Source organism: Ochotona princeps, chromosome 23, assembly GCF_030435755.1.
Source record: "Ochotona princeps isolate mOchPri1 chromosome 23, mOchPri1.hap1, whole genome shotgun sequence".
In the NCBI taxonomy this organism is placed as follows: domain Eukaryota; kingdom Metazoa; phylum Chordata; class Mammalia; order Lagomorpha; family Ochotonidae; genus Ochotona; species Ochotona princeps.
The window spans coordinates 35,367,329-35,386,786 of record NC_080854.1 but is presented as its reverse complement, the minus strand read 5'-3'; the positions used below and the strand labels follow the sequence as shown (position 1 = coordinate 35,386,786).

Below are 19,458 nucleotides of genomic sequence, written 5' to 3'. Positions count from 1 at the left end.
GAGCAGCATGCCTAGCAGATCACGGGAGAGGCGGAGAGCTTGGCCTGAACCCTTCAATTTGAACACAAACGAGAGAGCCAAGTCATGAAGCCAGACATAGTTTAATAAACTCTGAGGCTTAGAGGATGGGTCCTGACCAGGTAGACTGAAGGAGTAACTGGCATTCAGTGGCACTAAAGCCAACAGCCCACATAAACCATCCAGATGCTGAGAATGGCAGGTAGAGAGACGTGAGCCGGGCACATGGACCAGTCCAGGAAGCCTACAGCATAGAGTGGTCACTGGCAGGGAGATAAGCGGTGAGATTTAGATGGAATAAGCAGAGATTTAGGGGCCAGGTCAGAAAATGTGGCCAGAAATCAGAGGCAGAGAGTTCTTCAAGAAGCTGAGGGAGACTGAGAGCTCCAGCACTGCTGACTGCTCACGCACTAGGCCAGCCACTGGGGCTCGTCTAACGCAGGCTGCGCCACGGCAGTGCTGGTGGCCATGTCCAGGCATCCCGTCTGTAATCACAGCGAGCTCAGACAGAACCCAGAAAGCCCACACCTGAGGACCACAGTTACAGGTCTACAGGCCAGAGGGAGGGGTAGAAGAGGGTCAGAGCTGGAGAATAAACCAGAGTTTGCAGATCAACATTGTTGTTGATCTTAGCCAAAAGGCCAGGAAGCCTTTTAACACGGAAGATGGATTCTTTCTTACTGAGAAGCCGCAGGAGAGAACAAAATTAAAAAAAATTTTTTTAAAAAAACATGATAAAGTAGGAGAAACTGGAGGAACTGCTTAAGGCCTTACGATGCTCGCAATGCTAATCACTGCTCCCAAGGCCTGGGTAGGAAGGGCTTGGCCCCAGGATGGTGACAGAACCTGTAGGGAGGTCTTTGTAAAAAGCCATTAGGCCAGGGAGTCTGCTACCATGCTACAGCTGTCATAAAAGCTGGGTTCGGGCTCAAGCTTCCCTCCACTCCTGGCCTCACTATGTGGTTTCTGAGGTCCTTGCTCTGTACACATGGCCTCACTCAAGCCCTTCCAATCGTGAGTCAACATCTTCCCTCTGCAGCAGCTGCCTCACTGATTATGTTTTGTCAACAACAGGCAGAGGTCTGCAGTGCTGGAGGAGTAAATGAACAGATGACAGGTTGGTCAAACCTGAGCCATGGAACAGAGAGTGGGCAGCAGGTGGGACACTGAGTGGACAGTGTGTGCAGGTGGGACACTGAGCGGACAGTGCGTGCAGGTGGGACACTGAGCGGACAGTGCGTGCAGGTGGGACACTGTGAGCGGACGGTGCGTGCAGGTGTGACACTGAGCGGACAATGCATGCAGGTGGGACACTGTGAGCGGACAGAGTATGCAGGTGGGACACTGAGCAGACAGTGCGTGCAGGTGGGACACTGTGAGTGGACGGTGTGTGCAGGTACGGGACCTTCAAACCACCACTGAGGCCAGCAGTGTTGCCTGTAAGGCAAACAGGAGACGGTTCCCAGAGGGATGTGGCTGCTGAGCATGGAGCAGGGCAGCAACCCCAACTGAAGTATTCTAAAAATAAATCAGAGTTGTGCTCCCCAGCCACAACCAGAGCCACCCGCCTAATCCCTCGGGCTGGCTGGGAAACACCAGCACCACCCACTATTCTTAGACACAATCTTCGGAAAACACGGCGGCATTCACTTCCCAGAATCTCACACCCGTCTTTCCGACCTCTGCTTTGCCTTCTATGGCTTTGCTCAGGCCTCAGGCGGAAAAACAGCAAGCAGAGTGGTCCAATTCCCCCAGAGGCCTGGAAAGGACGGAGACACCCACACAGCACAGGACGAGCCACTGCGGGTGAGGGTGAAAGGATCAGGCACGCAGCCCTGGGGGCCACCCCAAGCCCTAAGCAGCAGAGCTCTACCACAGCAAAGTCCATGAACTGTAAGTTACAAACACCACCCCTTAGGTAAGACCTGCCAGAGAAGACATCCCCACACAGGGAGATCCAGAGGGCATCTCCTTACACACCCAGAAATCTTCAAATCCAAGCAATTAGGCCCACAAGCATCTGCCCCTCCAATGGGTCTCTGAGAATAAACAAACACCCGGACACCATCCACAGCCTGACACAATCACAAAACCGAAAAACATGGCCGTAACTTCACAACACGTCCTAAAGCTGGTGACCTTCGGAGCACTAGCAGGCAGGCACTCGCCTAAACAGAAGGAAGAGGCCAAAATCGCAAACAGCAAGGCCACAAGGAGACACAACGCTGTCCAATCCCACCATGGGAGTTCCAACGCATCCTGCTGAGGATAACAGCAGCAGACAACTCTCCTGGCAGCGGACTTGGGCGCTACAAAGGGCACAGCACATGAGCAACTACCGAGGCCACGCTGCCCGCGTGGACGGTCTCAGCCACTGCCGCCATCCTGACTAGACAATGGGGCAGTGAGGACAAGCAGTAGGGGCTGCAGCTTTAGGACATCTGACATTATGCAGAGTGACAGATTAAATCCTTATTCCAGCATCCAATCCTTTGGTATGCATAAGCCAAGGATGCACCTCATGTCAGTAATATGCAAATGGCCCCAAATAGAGCCCAGCTCAGCAGAGACAGGGGAAGCCCGCCAGCAGTGCAGTAACACACCTGGCAGGGACTTGAATGCTCGGCACATTAGCAGGATCCTGGCTGGAAGTGGAGCAGCTGGGACACCGACCCATGCGGAAAGCAGCTCTCACAGTCAGCCTGGACATGGACCCGTATGGAAAGCAGCCCTCAGTCAGCTGCCTCACAACATCTACACCAAACAGTTCAGTAATTTTAATAATAAAAGGAAACTTTTTATTAAATTTCTAAGCACTAACTGATCATGTGGAGAAATCTGACATCACTTCAAGAATCGTCTTTGAAGGAGCAGCGTGGGAGCAGCACGTTGTGTGGCAAGCGAAGCCGCTGGAGCCGTCATCCCTTCCGATTGCCGGTTCGTATCCCGGCTGCTCCACCTCCAGTCCAGCTCCTCCCTGACAGAGGATAGGCAGGGCAGCAGCCAGCGACAGGCCAAGTGTCTGGGCTCCTGGCCCTGCTCTGGCTCAGCCTGGCAATGATACCGCTGAAAGATGATTCTCACTAGCACTCTCTCCCTGTCTCTCCATAACTCTTTCAAAATCAACCAGTAAATACTAACATCTTGTAATGCAAAAAAATATGACATTAATGAGTAAATGAAACAAAAATGAACGACAGGAGAAAGTCACTATCCTCCACGACGCAGACTGAAAGCTAGCTGACAGGTGTAAAATACGGACCATAACTCATCCATCTTGCTCTCTCCCATGGTCGCCCTCTGCCTCCTCAGCCTCTGAGAGCCAAGGCTAATTGCCACTTGGGAAACAGTTAATCAGATCACAGAATAACAAACAATGAAACACATAAAAAGTATTGAATATTACTCAACTGACAATAAAGAGGGTTGATCAATGAGAGGAAAGTTTTTTGCATTTCTGACACCCTGCCAGCAAAGCACAAACACCTGCAGTCCCCTCACAAAGCCAACTGGAAGCATTCTCAAAATTCTTTGGTTTTGAAACTATTCTGACCTAATGAATGATCCTTCCCTACAAAAACAGCTCTATGAAATCCATGCATGCTTTCCCAAGTTTCTCCAGACACTGTGATGTGCGGCAGGTTAGAAGAGAGGACAGGAACCTGGGCACGCAGCTGGGTGCCACCAGCACTTCCATGCCCCACTCCGCAACATCTGTGGAGCAAGGTACACATCCAACTGAAGAGAGCCAGGACATCACATGATGGGGCCTTTACAATTTGGAAAATTAAGTATTCATTAAAGAGGTACGTTAAAATTTTAGTAATATGATGATCCATGTAACTGGAGAAGTAATAAGTAAAAAATATGTCTGGCATTATTTCAGCTCCATGAGCTGCTTACTGTGCCCTGTACTTCGGACTGCGGTGACTGGCAGCCGGAGGCAGGAGGGCTCCATTATTTCCTGCCTCTCCCTGTTTCCGTCATCGGCATTCTCTACACTGACCCGTTTCCTCATTCCTTTTTAAATTTCAAACTGATGTTCAAAACATTGTTTCTGAAAATTTTAGACAATAAACGCAAGTTCACAAGGTGCAAACACCATCAATCGCAGAGGCACCCTCCCTCCCGGACTGCGTGGTCTACGTGAATGTACATTCTGGCCGACTCTATCGTGCAAACGAGTTAAGTGTGTATCTGAGTGTATGTGCTTGGGTAATTTTAACAGGACTAGAATTCTGTTAAACATATTCTTTGTTCAAGTCTTTTTCAATTAGCAAGATATTCCAGATAGCTTTACAATGCTCTCTGGTTTTATCTCATTGTTATTAAAATCAAGGAACTTTCCCACTGTGCTTGCAGTAAGTGTCCAGGACCTAGGGACACCCTGGGAAAGAGAAGTCTTCAGAGGCTTTAGTGAAGCCGACACCAGGGCTTGTGACCACGCATCGGTTTGAATCCTAGTTCAGCTCCCTAAAGCAGCACATCAGCTGGTCCTTGCAGTTGTTTGACGTCACCTGTTAGAAGCCTGTATAGTAACAACTTGAACACAACAGGAAGTATTAAAGCACTTTTATAAGAGAAAAGTTTAAAAGTGACAATCCCTTTGATGCTGTGACAGAGCAGTATCTTGTTATTTTACAATGCAAGCGCATCTGTCCTGTTCAACCTCTGTACACATCTTTGCTCATGATAAAGAAGAGAATTTGACACCAGAACTATCATTATTCGACATAGTTATCAGACCATCCAGGACAACGGCAGGTTTCCTCTCATATATAAGAGGACATACAACTGAAACGTCCATAAAGAACTTCTTTGAAAGCCAAGCAGGTGCCATCTGCACCGATTTCTTAAATAATAGATGTATGCTAGATTAGAAAACCCACAGATGCCTGTTGATCAGCTGTACATGGAGTTAGGCCAATGTCTATACACAGCCGAGACAAATGTACTCAGGGCACATGGACCGTGCAGCAATGGGGCAGCAGGACACTTACTCCCCAGGTGAGCTTTGGCAGCGACAGTAAATTCTGTTACGACCCATTTATGATCCATGTTAAATTCTGTTGAGGGACTCACACCTGCTGGACACTGACCACTCACCTGCCACAAGGACATGTGATATTCCTGGGGAGGAAAACTCAGAGAAATGAGGTTGTATCACTCAATGACACGTGTGCCAAGAGGCCTGATTTGCTTGTCCCATCCTCTCATCTAGTTCCACCCAAAGACAGGGGAGGAAGAGGAGGCCCAGGCTGGGGAGCTTAGCAGAGGCTTTGCAGACACTGGCCTTTGGGATACTCAACCCACCCCAGTGTAAGTGCAAGACCAAGCGATGTGGGTCTGTGCCCCCTTGGCCCAAAGGCCAGATGCGGAGCCCAGGCCAGGTAATCCCTGAGGACAGCGCAAGGTGTCTGAGCCTTAATCCAGCAGGCCGGACCTTTCTGAGCCAGCATGGTGAGAGGACAATGAAGCACATCACAGAGGCAATCGGGGCGAAGCAAAAAAGGAACCTTTCAAAGATACACTGCACTCTAATACGGATCCATGGCACCCTTAGATCCTGAGGCTCCCTGGGTGATTCCACGGTTGGGTCTGCCCCAGTTGTTCCACATTCATGAATACTGCTCCTTCGCAAAATGTGGTTGCTCACCACCACCCCTAACAGCAGGGAGTAAGTAAAGCTTGAGAGCTACCAATCCATCTCAACCTACTCAAGGTGTGCAACCCTTGCTTCCCACGTGGTTGTGCTTACCAAGGAGACAGAGGGCGGAGGCCACCTTTCTTCACTCATGAATCGGGCGACAATGTCGCGGCCACCAGGGCATGTCAGCCCAACTTACACGGACAGCAACACCTCAAAACAGAAAAAGAAAGATGCAATTCACTCATTTAAAAAGGAATTGTGGTCATTGAAAAAAAACAGTTCTAGAATATTCCATCTATGTCCTGCCCAATTAGCATAACCTGCAGGACACAGAATGGCTTCATCCCCACAACCAACACAGCTCCCTCACAGTGTCTTATGCACCAATGGACTTCTGTCCTCAGAATTTTGAGAAACAAACACTGAAATGCTATTAATATATGAAATACCTGGGGGAAAACCATATTCTAAGGCCTTTCTAATTACACAGTTTGAAAATAGCATTCAGGACAGTGTGCATTTACAGATTTTGGCAAAGTTCTTTGTGCTTGTTTTGGAATATGTACTTCCTTAAGCCATGCATTTCAGAAATGGGAAGGGATAGAAGGCAGGCGTAGAAGAAACAACACCCAAATTTTCAGCTTGCATTTTTGTTACCTACCGATTTACTTGATGTACAATTATGAGACTTTACCCTCGAAAACCTGTAAGTCATAAACACAATACATTCTACCAAAACCAGGTAAGGCTGACCCATTTCCTCATGTTAACAAAAATCTTGAAAACTGAACAACCCAAAACACTGGCATCTAGTGTCTCAGATTTCAGAATGTGTAGAAATGGCTGGCTTTCCATTTATCATCCATAAAGGAACCAAGGTCTCCATCAATGACTGTTCTCGCTACTTCAAGTCCAGCACTCCTTGGCTCATGAAGCACACTGAAGCCACTCTGGGAACAGCCAGGAATGGTATGGAGAACTGAAGAGTTTTCCAGAATATTCTGGCTATCACTGGTTCATGAGTCCCTCGTTGTCTATTTAAGTGGGAACCTCAAAAGCCATCTGCTTACAGAAAATGAACACCAGTTGGAATGTAAGTTTATATCTATTGAAATAAAATTTTAGAAATCCAGGGTTCAGAGGTCAGAGAGCAACCAAGGGTAAGATGGCGCTGCCTCTCTGAGGCTTCCTTTCCCCAGGAAGTGTCTTAGGCTCAGTGCAATGGGATGTGAGGAGGTGGCCCCAAGCCATGCAGTTGAAGTGCCTGCCCTAAAAGTGCCCAAGTGTCCCAGGAACATTCACACTGTGCAGCATGTCCAACTCTAAGGTCCCAGCTGGGTCTTCAGCGGTGACATCACCCTTGGAAAAAGACGAAGTGCAGGTGCAAATCCTGGAGAACAAGAGAAGACAGGGAGCCATCCCCAAAGGTCAGCAGCGGACTCCCTCTGGGAAAAATTCCTAAGATTTGCCAATTTTAACAGCAACAGTAATATCTGCACTAGGTGTGGCACCACAAATATGTTACTTGGAATTTCCTTATTAAAGATAAGCCCGAATTCATGAACTTCCTATCCAGTCTTAAGAGCATTTTCCATCAACGATGACTACGATGGTTGCTCAAAATCAGGGTTGAAGTCATGAAGCTGGTCAGCTCCACAGGTAAGTACCACATTATACAAAGCTACGCGTGTCACAGTTCAACAACCAACAGTGCTCCTAGGTGCCCTGTCACTCCCTAGTGACGTCACAGCTTTGGCCCCTCAGCTGGACAGAAAGCCTTTCTCTTCATCAGCAAGAGCGGCAGGGGGCATAAAGAGCATGACAAGACTACCAGAGGTGCAGGAAGAGAACACCGAGGGAGACCCCCAGCCTGCACAACCGGACAGTGCGCACCTTCCTCAGATGCCAAGGCGTGGTGCCCAAGCTGTGACACCCCTGCAACGGAGAGCTATTGGGGTGACAAACACCTTCACAGTTAGCAGTCCACCAAGCAAGTCAATCCCAGCAGCAGGGGCCACCTAAAGAGGTCTCCTCGATGCCTAAGCACATTACCAACTCGGCCACCGAGGCCCAGAGAGCAGCATGAAGATCTGCTAGTGCTGAACCTCAGTCCTGGCCTGGCAGAAGCTCTGCCAACTCAAAGAGCACATGTGGCTCAAAGGGACTCCCACAGGTCCACGGAATACAGACCCAGAGCCAACCTCAACAGCCTCAACGTGGCAGGAGTTGGCTCCAAGCTAGGGCCAAAGAAGATGACAGCCCTGCAGGAGTGGGCTCCTCATTCCTGCCCTCTTTCGAGGGGTTGAAAATCAGCCTGTGTGGTATTCACAAGGCACTGCTGTGTCTCCTAGAAAGCTGAGAACAAGTTCCAGAGGCTCACCTGAGCCTCTTTCTTGATTTGATTCATCTTCTTAGGTCAGCATCAGCTTTGGTATAAACAACCTCCCAACCCCTCTGTATAGTCCTGCTCTGAGCACAACTCCCCTTCCACACTCGTGGACTTACTAAGACATCTCCAGAAACTTTACCCCACAGCCACCTTCAGCGACTCTGGAAATTCTCTCTAGAGGCCGGCATGGTAGTCTCAGCAAGCTAATTTTCCACCTGTTGCACCCTACACTGGTGTCAGCAGCCCCGGCTGCTCCATTTCTGATCCAGCTCCTTGTTCACAGACTGGGAAAGCAGTGGAGGATGGCCCCAGTCCTTGGGCCCCTGCACCCATGCGGGAGACCCAGAAGAAGTTCCTGGCTTCAGATAGGATCAGCTCAGGCTACTGTGGACACCTGGAGAGTGAACCAGTGGATGGAATATCTCTGTCTCTCCTTCTGAGTAAAATCTCTGTCTTTCAAATAAAAATTTAAAAATCTTAAAAAAAGTTGTCTCTGAATGGAGCTGTATCAGTAACTGTAGACATCAGTTACGATGAAGTGCCCATCAGCACCTAGCTTTTGGCTCAAACACTCCTCTTGTCACCCGACCCAGCCCATTCAGCATAAGGTAAAATGTGTAACATTCTTGTAGCACACAACAGTCACCCTATCCTACAAACACCAGAGAGAAATTAACATGTGAGGCCCTTCTTAGCTCAGCCTGGAGACTAAACAGCAGCTCTAACTTGAGATCAAAGACGGGCAACACAGCCAACCATCGCACTGATCATGAAGAGATGGAAAGCCGCCCCACCATGTATGAGCACCGGAAATCTATCAAGGGGTGGCCCCATCATACTTGACAGCCGCTGTGGGGTGCAACTGATAGGTATCCTGTTAACAATCTGTCCTTCAGTTACCCGCGGCTGTGCACAGCCCAGGGTCAGGCACCAAAGGCTAGGAAGATAAAGCGAGAACCAATTCTGCTCTCAGGAGGTCACTCGGGTACTCCGTGCTTTCTCTGTCATCTAATACAGTGAATCCTGTGATGCTGCAGTAAAAAAGCTACCGCCGGGAAGGAGAGCCAAGAAACCTCCTCCGAAGGAGGGGAGCACGATCACAGCTTGTGGGAGGAGCAGACAGTAGGGCAGGAAATGTGCTGGAGTGAATGAATCCCAGAAGCAGCAAACGGCAGGGACGGGTCTAAGTGAGGGGCTGTACCAGCCAAAGCCATGGGGGTTCAGGGTCAGAGAGCCTGGCACTCCTCCCCAGGCTACCTGAATCACTAGGAAGCCCAACCAGGAGGCCACCGGAGGCAGGCATTTGCAGGAAAGCTGACTGAACAGGGACACGTGAAATGGGTGATTGATGGCTGGCAGGAAGCCAGACCTATGCTCAAGTCTGGGGAGGAAAAGTCAACAGGAAAATTGAGCCAAGGAGCTGAGAGAGACTTCCTGCAGAGCATCGCCGGCAGGGAGCCATGCCACTGCCACACACGGGAGTGGGCAGAAGGCCTAAATGAGGCACTCCGGGCACCAGACAGGAAAAGGAGGGAACACAAGGCCTTCAGGGATTATCTCCATAAGAAAGAAAGGAGACATCTTCCAAAAAGGGAGGGTCACTGAGGGTCCAGTGGAATAGAGGAGAGTAATGTTTGGGACACTGAAACCACCTAGGAAAGAAGATGAACAGACCAGACAGTGAGAAAATGGGGTCAGAAATTGCTAGCATAGCCATCCGGGGCAATCTCTACACCCGCGAAATGTCCTGCCCCAGGAGCTGTGGGTTACAGCCGATGGCCTATCCAACCAGGCATTCGATGGTTGCCACCTTGGGCGATGCTGTCTGACTCTGAAGAGGGCTGGAGACCAAAGACAGACACACAGGCAATCAGGCAAGTCTACATGTTCAAGTCCCAAAGGCAATACTGAACACCAGGGTCCCGTGGACCTCCTCACTGGGCATGTCTATGTGTCCAACCCCAAGTAACAACCCTAAATTTCCCTCCCAGGAAATGCCCCATCATTGTCACATATCCCAGCAGGGGGAATTCATCACCGTCCCTGTGACCATGTGGAAGTGAACTAATGGGAAGGCCATTCCCACTCTCTCCCAGACTCCAGCTCCCCACCTGTTCCATCACTGGCTTTAATCCGTATCCTAAAATCAGGTTTTCCAAAGTTCTGTGAGTCCTACTTTCAAAATCACAGAACTCAGATAAATCTTGAGCATCCCTGAATAAGGACAAAGGAAAATTGAATTCGTGAACAATGTAAGAGGTGAGAAATGATGGCTGGAACTCCTGGACAAAGCAGAAATGAAAGAACCACAGCTGAAGCTCAAGCTGTGAGCCTGCAGGTCTTGCAGGACTGGTTACAAGCTTCACGGCCAACAATCAGGGTGCCCATGTGCTGGGTGTGCAGGTGGGACCCAAAAGTCATAGATGGCACACAGCTTTTGGGTGATTCACAAAGAAATCATAGCCCACACTACCATGGGAACATTAACTATCTAAGAGGGTTCTTCACTTCTTTTTTTTTTAATTAAGATTTTATGTATTTGAAAGTACAGTGACAAGAGAGACAGAAGGAGAAAGGTTTCTCTCATCCACTGGTTCCCTCTCTAACTGGCCACAGTGCTCAGGACTGGGTAGACCAAAGCCGGGAGCTCCATCTGGGGCTCCTACCAGGAGACAGGGACCCAGGTACTTGCCCCATCACCCACTGCTGTCTGAAATGCATTAGCAGGGACCTGGATTGGAAGTGCACCTGCTGGGTCTCAGACTGGCTTTATGATATGGGATCCCAGTGACACTAACAGCAGCTTAATCCAATGCACCATATTAGAACAAACAGATTCTAAATCTGCTAAATAAGGCCCAGCACGATGGCTCAGTGGCTAAATCATCACCTTGCATGTCCAGAATCCCATGGGTGCCAGTTTGTGCCCCAGCTCTTTCACTTCCCATTCAGCTCCATGTGTGTGGCGGAAAGCAGTAGAGGACGGCCCAAAGCCTTGGGACTCTGCACACACGTGGGAGACCAGGAAGAGGTTCCTGGTTCCTGGCTTCAGATCAGCTCAGCCCCAGCAGTTGTGGCTACTTGGAGAGTGAACCAGTGGATGGAAGATCTTTGTATCTCCTTCTTTCTGTAAATCTGCTTTTCTAATAAAAATAAATATTTTTCAAATCTGCCAAATAAACAGGCTGATTGCATCATGGTCTGTTTTTGAAAAACATTTGTTGTAGGAAATGTCAGTCTACAAGATCAGCTACTACTGATGGAGGGATGAATATCCTTGAGCTTAAGAGAAAAATGTAAATAATGAGAAACAGAATTTTCTATTCAGGAATGAGAATACAAAATGAATAAACAGCATTATGTGTAACAGCCCACTAGTCTGGCCACAGGGTTAGCCAAGAACAACTCTCTGGAGAATCCATCAGTTGGTGGTTGGAGGGATAAGGATGGGAGGAAATCTACTAGCCTTGGGCTGGCCCCTCACGTCAGTCTGTTCTGTGCCCAACCTGGATGCCCAAGCCTGCATCAGGCCAATTCGGACAGCCTATAATCCCCATTAAAAAAAAAAAAAAAACAGGTGCCGTGCCTGAGAGCTCTGGGCCAGATCCACACAGGACCTCTGAGAGAGGAGCTCCCAAGAGCTGCAGATCACCAGGAGGGAAGGGGAAAGCTGGTGCCAGAGAGAGGCTCGAAGACAAAAACAACATCCAAGATGAGAGGTACACATGGAGGGGGAGGGAGAGGAGATGGAGACACATTGAGCCCTCCGACAGACATCCATATGCTGCGAGCACTGTGGGTTTCTCTTAAATATCCCACACCAGATTATAACAGAATGCAACGGGTTGCACAGACAGTAAAATGCCTACTACAGGCAAAAAATTAAGCACATCTATCATAATCCACTTATCTCTGTGACAAGAGCACCGAGTGTCTGCTCATTGGACACAAATCCCAAATCTCAGGCATTTTATTAATTACAGCCCCCTGTTGCCCACCACCTGCAGTCAGGCTAGGCTGACAGGGAGCAGGCTCCTCCCCACCTTTCCCTGGTGCTAGCAAAATCTCCACCACCAGCAGCCTTCGCATTCCTGAGCAAATATTCCAGCATTCCAGAAAACAATCTGGAGAGAAAAAGCAGAAAGCACTTGAGGTGATAAAGAAGCTTACTGTTAACAGGCACCAGCCTGTCCCACGCCATTCCAAACACGCACTGACAAGCAGCTGCCCGCCCTGCCCTCCCCTCAAGCGGACAGTGGGGCGGCCTAAGCTGCTCCATGAGGCGGGCTTGTTTTGATCCCCTCCTCCCCGCCCCCCTTTACTGACCACAATACACCAAGCCTGGCTGGAATGCAAACGGAAAACTTAGATGCCTGGATTTGTCCACCCCTGGCTTCTCGCCACTGCACATCACCATGGGCTATGAGGTTCAAATGCTGGAAGCAGAGCCACAACAGCATGGAACGGAGTGGGCTCGCTGCTCACACGGTGTTCATTTGCCCCAGGGTTCATCCCCACTAGCTGCATGGAAGAAGGGCTGCATGGAAGAGCACTCTTCCTCTAGGGGTGAAAACATACACAGCATCGGCTTCCAAAAGCCAGAGATCTCAGGCAAAAACATGATACACAAAATGCACGGAGAGAAAAGACATTCCATCTGGAATCTTGAGAGCCATAACAATACGGCAACAGCAAACCACAAAAGGCACGCGTTGCCTTCTTGTACACGTTCAGCGTCCCATCTGTGCACCAGTTCATGTCCCAACTGCTCCACTTGCCAATCCAGCTCCCTTCTTATGGCCTGGGAGAGCAGTAAAGGATGGTCCAAGTTCTTGGGACCTGCACCCATATGGGAAATCTGGAAGAAGTCCATGGCTTTATATTGGCTCAACTCCAGTCATTGAAGGCATTTTGGGAGTGAACCAGCAGATGGAAGACCTGTCACTCCTCTCTGTGTAACAAATAAAGATGAGATGATAGCAATCAATCTTTTAAAATTTTAATTCTAATGTAACTTTGCATCATCCTAAAATCAGTGCTTTTACAAATGTCTGAAATACCCATTGTTATTTTAGGTGTGCTACAGAACAAACAAAGGCCCTGGGTTGGCTCTGAGACCAGCCCTAAGAGGGAACTGTGCACCTGCCACAGAGCAAACCCACCAGTAGCACTAAAGCCTCCTGAAAACCAGGCTGAGCCAAGCAGAATAGAAGAGGGGCTGCTAGAACTGGGACTGCAACACCACCATTCAGCAAAGTGTTTGCCTAAGAAATGGAGAGGCAGCAGTTTGGGGAAGTTCCTACCTATAAGCTCATACAGAGAAAAGAGTCTCCATTAATCCCATATGGGAATGCAGAGTAGGACAACCCCACGGGAGCCAATCCCATGCGTGCCTCTGGGCAGTGTCGCACCACTCACTCTGGGCATCTGGGCACACACAATTCCGGACAGGCAAACTGTGCCTTGCTTCACAACACACATTAGGATGTTCTCTTCTGGCCTCAACCCTTCACAGGCTCTGAAGTCACTCAGTATGTTCTTTTCTCTGAAGACAGTAAGCGTAAAAGACTTGCAAACCCTTCTGAAAGCAGCAAGACCTGCTGATCTCTCATCCTCAGCGTGGGCGACAAGGCCCCAGGCAGAGAGCGCGCCTCATTTTCACCTCTCAGCAGGCAGATGTCTTGTACCAGAGTTGGGGTCATCCCACTTGGAGATCTGTTTCATGCGTTAGAGAAGACTTAAGACTACAGGAATCCCTGGCTGTGCTGCAGAACCAAAAAATGTGTTTCTCTTCCATGTGTCATCCTCTCAGCATAATTTAATGACAAAAATAAGAACTAGGCTGCTGTGCCACGAACCAGAGGGTGTCTCACCTCCCAGTACACAGTGCTGTGTTGAGAGTGTTTACATATGCAGTGGAGCAGGGAGGCTGTGCTGTTTACATTTGGCAGTGAGTCACGCTGTCCATTCCAGCACAGGCTGTACTGTGACTGCAGCGCAGTCCCACTCCAGCCACCCACCCCGCAACCACCTCCAGAGGGACTGGGGGCAAACTCCACACCCTGAGAAGGACTTAAAGCCAGGCACGTCCTGACGCAAAGCTGCTGGAGAAGCGGGGCTCTACCAGCTGGGCTCACAGCCTTTCTGCCTCCTTCAGATGACGCCCCAAAACAGCCCAGAGGCAGCTCCAACAGCCACCACACAGGTAGACACACAGCTACCACTAAAGCCAGCAATCCCATCACAGGGCCTGGGGTCAAAGGCAAACTCTCAGCCTTGTCACCATAATACTATTCACAACAGCTAAGTCACCGTCAGCCTAAGTGTCCATCATACACAACAGACTACCACTGTGGCATCCAAAATACGCAAATGTGTCATGTGTGGCAACACGGGTGGAACTAGAGGACATTACATTAGAGTGACGTTCAGTGCAAAGACAACAACACATCTGTCAATCACGGGGAATCAAAAAAAAGCTGGCATTGGAATGAGTAAAGAGTAGTGATTATAGACTGAAAAGGCTGAGAGGTATGGAGAGACAGTCTGGTTATCAGGGAGCAAAATGAAATTAGCAGGGTACCCTCTTAGTGTTCTAGATAGCACACTAAGGAACTACAGTTGACAAAAATTTATTACAAATTTCTTTGTTTAAAAACTTACTTATTTTCATTGCAAAGTCAGATATACAGAGAGAAGGAGACAGAAGGATCTTCTGTCCGCTGATTCACTCCCCAAGTGACCACAATGGCAGCCCAAGGACAAGTATCCCCTGAGTATAGCCCCTGTGCGTCTGTATTCCTCACCCTGTCTGTGCTTAGGTGGGACAATGAAGATAGCAATGTTATTTCTGGTTTGTGTGTTCTTGGGAGTTCCAGCAGAGGCGAGGCCTTGCAGTAGTGGAATGCGGGCAGAGAGGCTGGGCAGGGTCGAATGTCTGCAGCTTTGCAAGTGTGTTCAGGTTATTTGTTGCATGTCTCTTGTTTTGTTGGGGAAGCTGGGACATAGGTCTTTAGCTTAGCGGATGGACTTGAGGGAAATGACCATTTGTTTCTCTTGGGTTATGATTGAACTGCCATATGGACTTGTGATTTGCTATTTCTAGTGGGCTCTGTTATCACAAAGCTTGGTTAATAAAGATTCCTTAATAAACCTTAGACATGTCTGGTGTGATCTCACTCATACCCACCTCTATGGGACAGGAGGACCACCTCCCAGTAATCCCAGGCATCCATGGGACAGAAGGGGAGCTAAGTCTCCCAGTGCACACACCCCCTGCTGAAGGGACCCCTCAGCAGGACAGCTCTCTGCCGACAGTCTCAGCTCCTAGCGCCTGCCATTTAGTCTCTTCTGCTCTTAAGTACTTCTGCTGGCCATTCCTCTGCCGACAACCATCTCACACACAGTGCTGAGACGCAAGGCGGCTATCCAACCTTACAAAGAAAACACACAGGCTCCATAAGCCTAGTTCAGGCATCAATTATACAACTATTGGTCATAAGTTCATTGCTAACAACCCAACAGTATACATTAATCAAATTAAGTGTATTGGACAAAAACACACATAAAATACAGTTTGTCAGTTTACAGGAGTCCGACCGAAGCCTTCATCCAGGAGCAAAGCTCAGCATTGCTAATTCAATATTTGCAGCAACTTAGAGGTGCATAGCGACCATGGAGAAGAACGGTGGTGAATACTGAAGGGCAAGAACAGCACAGGGACCCCAAAGCAGTGTCCCTTCTGACCCTGGGAACACTGGAGAGGAGGGCCAAGACCAAGAGGCTGTGCACACAGCATGCAATTGCACAGGAGTCACCAGCTCCCCCAAGAAGCCCATGGACAGAACACTGGCCCTGTGCCCTGAGCAAGCAGGGTGTGCCAGGTGCCTGCACATCTGGCAATAACCACCATGAGCTCCCCTTCTTCATGCTATTCTCAATGCAAAGCAGATCTCTCTCAGACAGACACCTGCACAATGTATGGGCATGAAGGATGAGAGACGGGTGGCCAAGGTCACCGGCTGAATGGGAGGCTCGCAGGGCTTTTTCCTGCACTCATCATGCAGCACGAGCGAGAGCCTCACCACCTCCGAACACAAGCTGTGCCCTCAGGATGAGGGGATGATTGCTGTCCGCAGAGCCAACTGCGCTTGTTAGCCTCAGATAATACAGTGCTGATGACCGAGGCTGTTAACACAGGGCACACACGTCCCTCTCCCCTGTTCTCATCTGTTAGGTGCTAAACAGAAAGGAGCTTCTGTGCCTCACCACAGGCAGGAATCAAGCAGGAAAACCTGAAACTGGTGCAACCAAACAGGAACAGCACATCTGGGTTTTCCAGCCCAGGACAGTCTAATCTTCACCACCAAAGCAAAACATTGGCAAAGGTCACAGAACAGATAGCCAATACCCTAATTGTGTGCGGTGCCTCAGGGTCCCCACCTTCTCCTCCAGTCCCATCCACTGCCCACATTAAAATCTGCAAAAATATCACCATGCCCCCCCCTTTGAATGGAACTGACTTCCTTTTCAACCACATTCCTCTCTACAATGACAACAAGCGAGTCTCTTCCTCCACCTGCAGGCTACATCTTGATTGTCAAAATGGAAAAATAGAGAAACTGCTCCTGGCCCAGCGCAGGATCCCATATGGGCACCAGTTCTAATCCCCGCTTCCCATCCAGCTCCCTGCTTGTGGCCTGGGAAGGCAGCTGAGAATGGCCCAAAGCCTTGCGACCCTGCACCCACATGGGAGACCCGCAGGAGCTCCTGGCTCCTGGCTTCAGATTGGCACAGCACCGGCCATTGAGGTCACTTGGGGGTGAATCTTCAGACAGAAGATCTTTCTGTCTCTCCTCCTCTCTGTATATCTGACCTTGCAATAAAAACAGATAAGTCTTTGAGAGAGAGAGACTGCTCCAGGAGTGCACAGGTTAACTGAGGCACTGACAGCGAAAGACACACACAGCTTCCAAATTCAGCAAAGCAGTTCCTACTGTGACCACCAAAATGGAAGTGGGTGAGCGCCACAACTATTGCAAAGGAAAATCAGGATGACCCATAAGAGCAGCAAACCTGAGATCTGGACAAGGATCCAGCGCCATATTTTCTGCCCCACCAGCATCAGGCAGGGCTGTACCCAGCCCGACCCGAGGCTGTAGACTCAGCCAACTGACCACAAGCCTCCCAGTGTTTCCAGCCCATCTGCATATCGCCAGCTGATTTCCAAAGAAAGCATGACGATCGGGCAGGAATAACCACCAGCACTAGGCCGGATCAAGCAACTCTGTCTCAAGAAATCAAGAGAATTAAAAGATACAGGAGAATTTTTCTATTCGACTTTTCAACCAAAACTGGCTCTCAGGAATCCAGATTTCTCGGAATATCAGAGCATGGGTGTGCACAGAAGTGTGTTCCCTCGGAGCTTAGGGAGATCCTGTGGCAGCAGCAAAGGAAGAATTAAGGCCCACTAAAATGTTGAACCAGCAGAGAGAAGTGGCTCACTATTTTATTGAAATTTTGCAGAAGACTTCCTCCAGGAAATGAATGTGACGGGAGACATCTGTTCTCAGAGCCTATAGGGCTCACTCAGAGGTAGGAAGGCTCAAATGTGGGTGAGAGCCACCCCGAGAGGGGACCTGAAGGCAACCCCGCCTCCGCCGCTGATAGCAGGAGCCAGCTCTGTGCTTCAGGCACACACTCCACTTCAAAGAAGCACTTCCGGGTTCCCTACAGTGTCTCCATTCACAGGCCTCCTCTGGTGGACAGGACATGGGCTCCTGGTGATACCGCAGGACTCAGAGCTGCTCCATCCCCACCCCAGGCAGGCAGCGCCATGGGGCTGTGGCTCCCGTGGCCTCTGTGCAGTTCAGCCTCTGCTGCAACTGCCTGTGAGCAACTGTGTCTGGGCCAATACACGTGGCTGTGGGCATAGGTCAGAACCACCAATACACGTGGCTGTGGGCGCAGGTCAGAACCACCAATACACGTGGCTGTGGGTGCAGGTCAGAACCACCAACACATGTGGCTGTGGGCGCAGGTCAGAACCACCAATACACGTGGCTGTGGGTGCAGGTCAGAATCAGGGCTGGGCTGGGGGCACTTGCGAAGCAGAAGGCAACACATGAGGACACCAGAAAAAGGCAAGCTTTAACCTTCAAGGGAATTCAAGGCAGAATTCAAGAAGCAAACAGGGAAAAGGCGGGGAAGGGTGGGCAAGGAGAGGAGAGGACAGTTTTGGCAGGCAGGCAGAGCACAGTTGAGATACTTCAGGCACTACCACATAGCAGACAGCCATCACTTCAGTCCAACACTCAGCCCAGCTGGGCCCCGACCACAGAGGGACTGGAGCACAGGACAGAGACCTGAGGTGGCCCAGCTGCAATAACAAAGGTAGAAGAACAGACTCACAATAGCAGTCAGAAATAAACACTGGGACCCCAGACAAGGCAGCAGGACCCCGCACGGGGCGGCTGAGGGAAGAGGGCCAACAGGTCCTGGCCCTTTCCAGGCACACTTTTATAGTGCTTTACAAACTGCAATTTAAGGAGATGCTTCGTTAAATTTTTATTTTGAATTTTTGACTTCTGTAGTACAATTTTATATAGACTGGGATTCCCCCCAAACTCCCACCCCCTGACAGATGGTCCCCACGTTGCTACAATAGTATATCCTTCATAAGGAGTCATAACTGTTGTTTAAGTGTGCTCCAACATTGCTGGTACACACAACGTCAGACACTCCAGTATCCCACTGTCTACACATTTCCAATGGTTTCATCGGAAGTCCATCTTTGATTTGGAAGCAGGGATATATATTGCCTTGTATCCCCCACATCTTCGATTATGCAAGAGAGGCTAGCCTTCCCTAAAGCCAGCAGGATCACACAGATCTTGGGGGGCCCATGGCCCTGCTCACAGGGCTGATGCTTGCCTTCTAGTTCCCCATGAGTGGGTGCTCCGTGACACCCGCGCCTCAGAAATCCCAGGATTCCACACTTCCAGGGCTTAATGCCACCACCCCCTAAATGTTCCACATGCATCCTCACAACAGCCGCCCAGAAACAAGGTGGGAACAGGGTTCTGTGGACGGAACTGGCCTCGCTGTGTGCTAGAACCCATATGCTTACACATTCAATTTCTTGAAGTGCAAAGGAATCCAACAACTTTCCAAAACACTACCAGCGAAAGAGCTAAGGCCCTCCTTCCCCTGGACACGAGACCTCTCCCTTTCCCCTTCTCTCCTCCTCTTATCTTCTTGTCTCTAACTCCGCCTTTCAATAAATCAACGCAGAATCTGTGACTGAAAAATACCTGATTTTAGTAAGATTCTTTGTTATTGCAACATACAAGCAGACAATACTAACGGCATTCATGATCCTTCAGTAGTTCTGAAGGCAGCA

General features: G+C 49.6%; 1 protein-coding gene across 2 annotated transcripts in view; it reads right to left on the bottom strand.

Moving 5' to 3' along the window:
- Positions 1 to 19,458, bottom strand: part of SEMA5A (semaphorin 5A) — a 317,265-nt gene that overhangs the window by 237,490 nt on the left and 60,317 nt on the right. For both annotated transcript variants that reach the window (XM_058680133.1, XM_058680134.1), the window contains exon 2: positions 5,777 to 5,878. The gene's annotated coding sequence lies outside the window, so the exon portion shown is untranslated. The remainder of the gene's footprint in view (positions 1 to 5,776; positions 5,879 to 19,458) is intronic.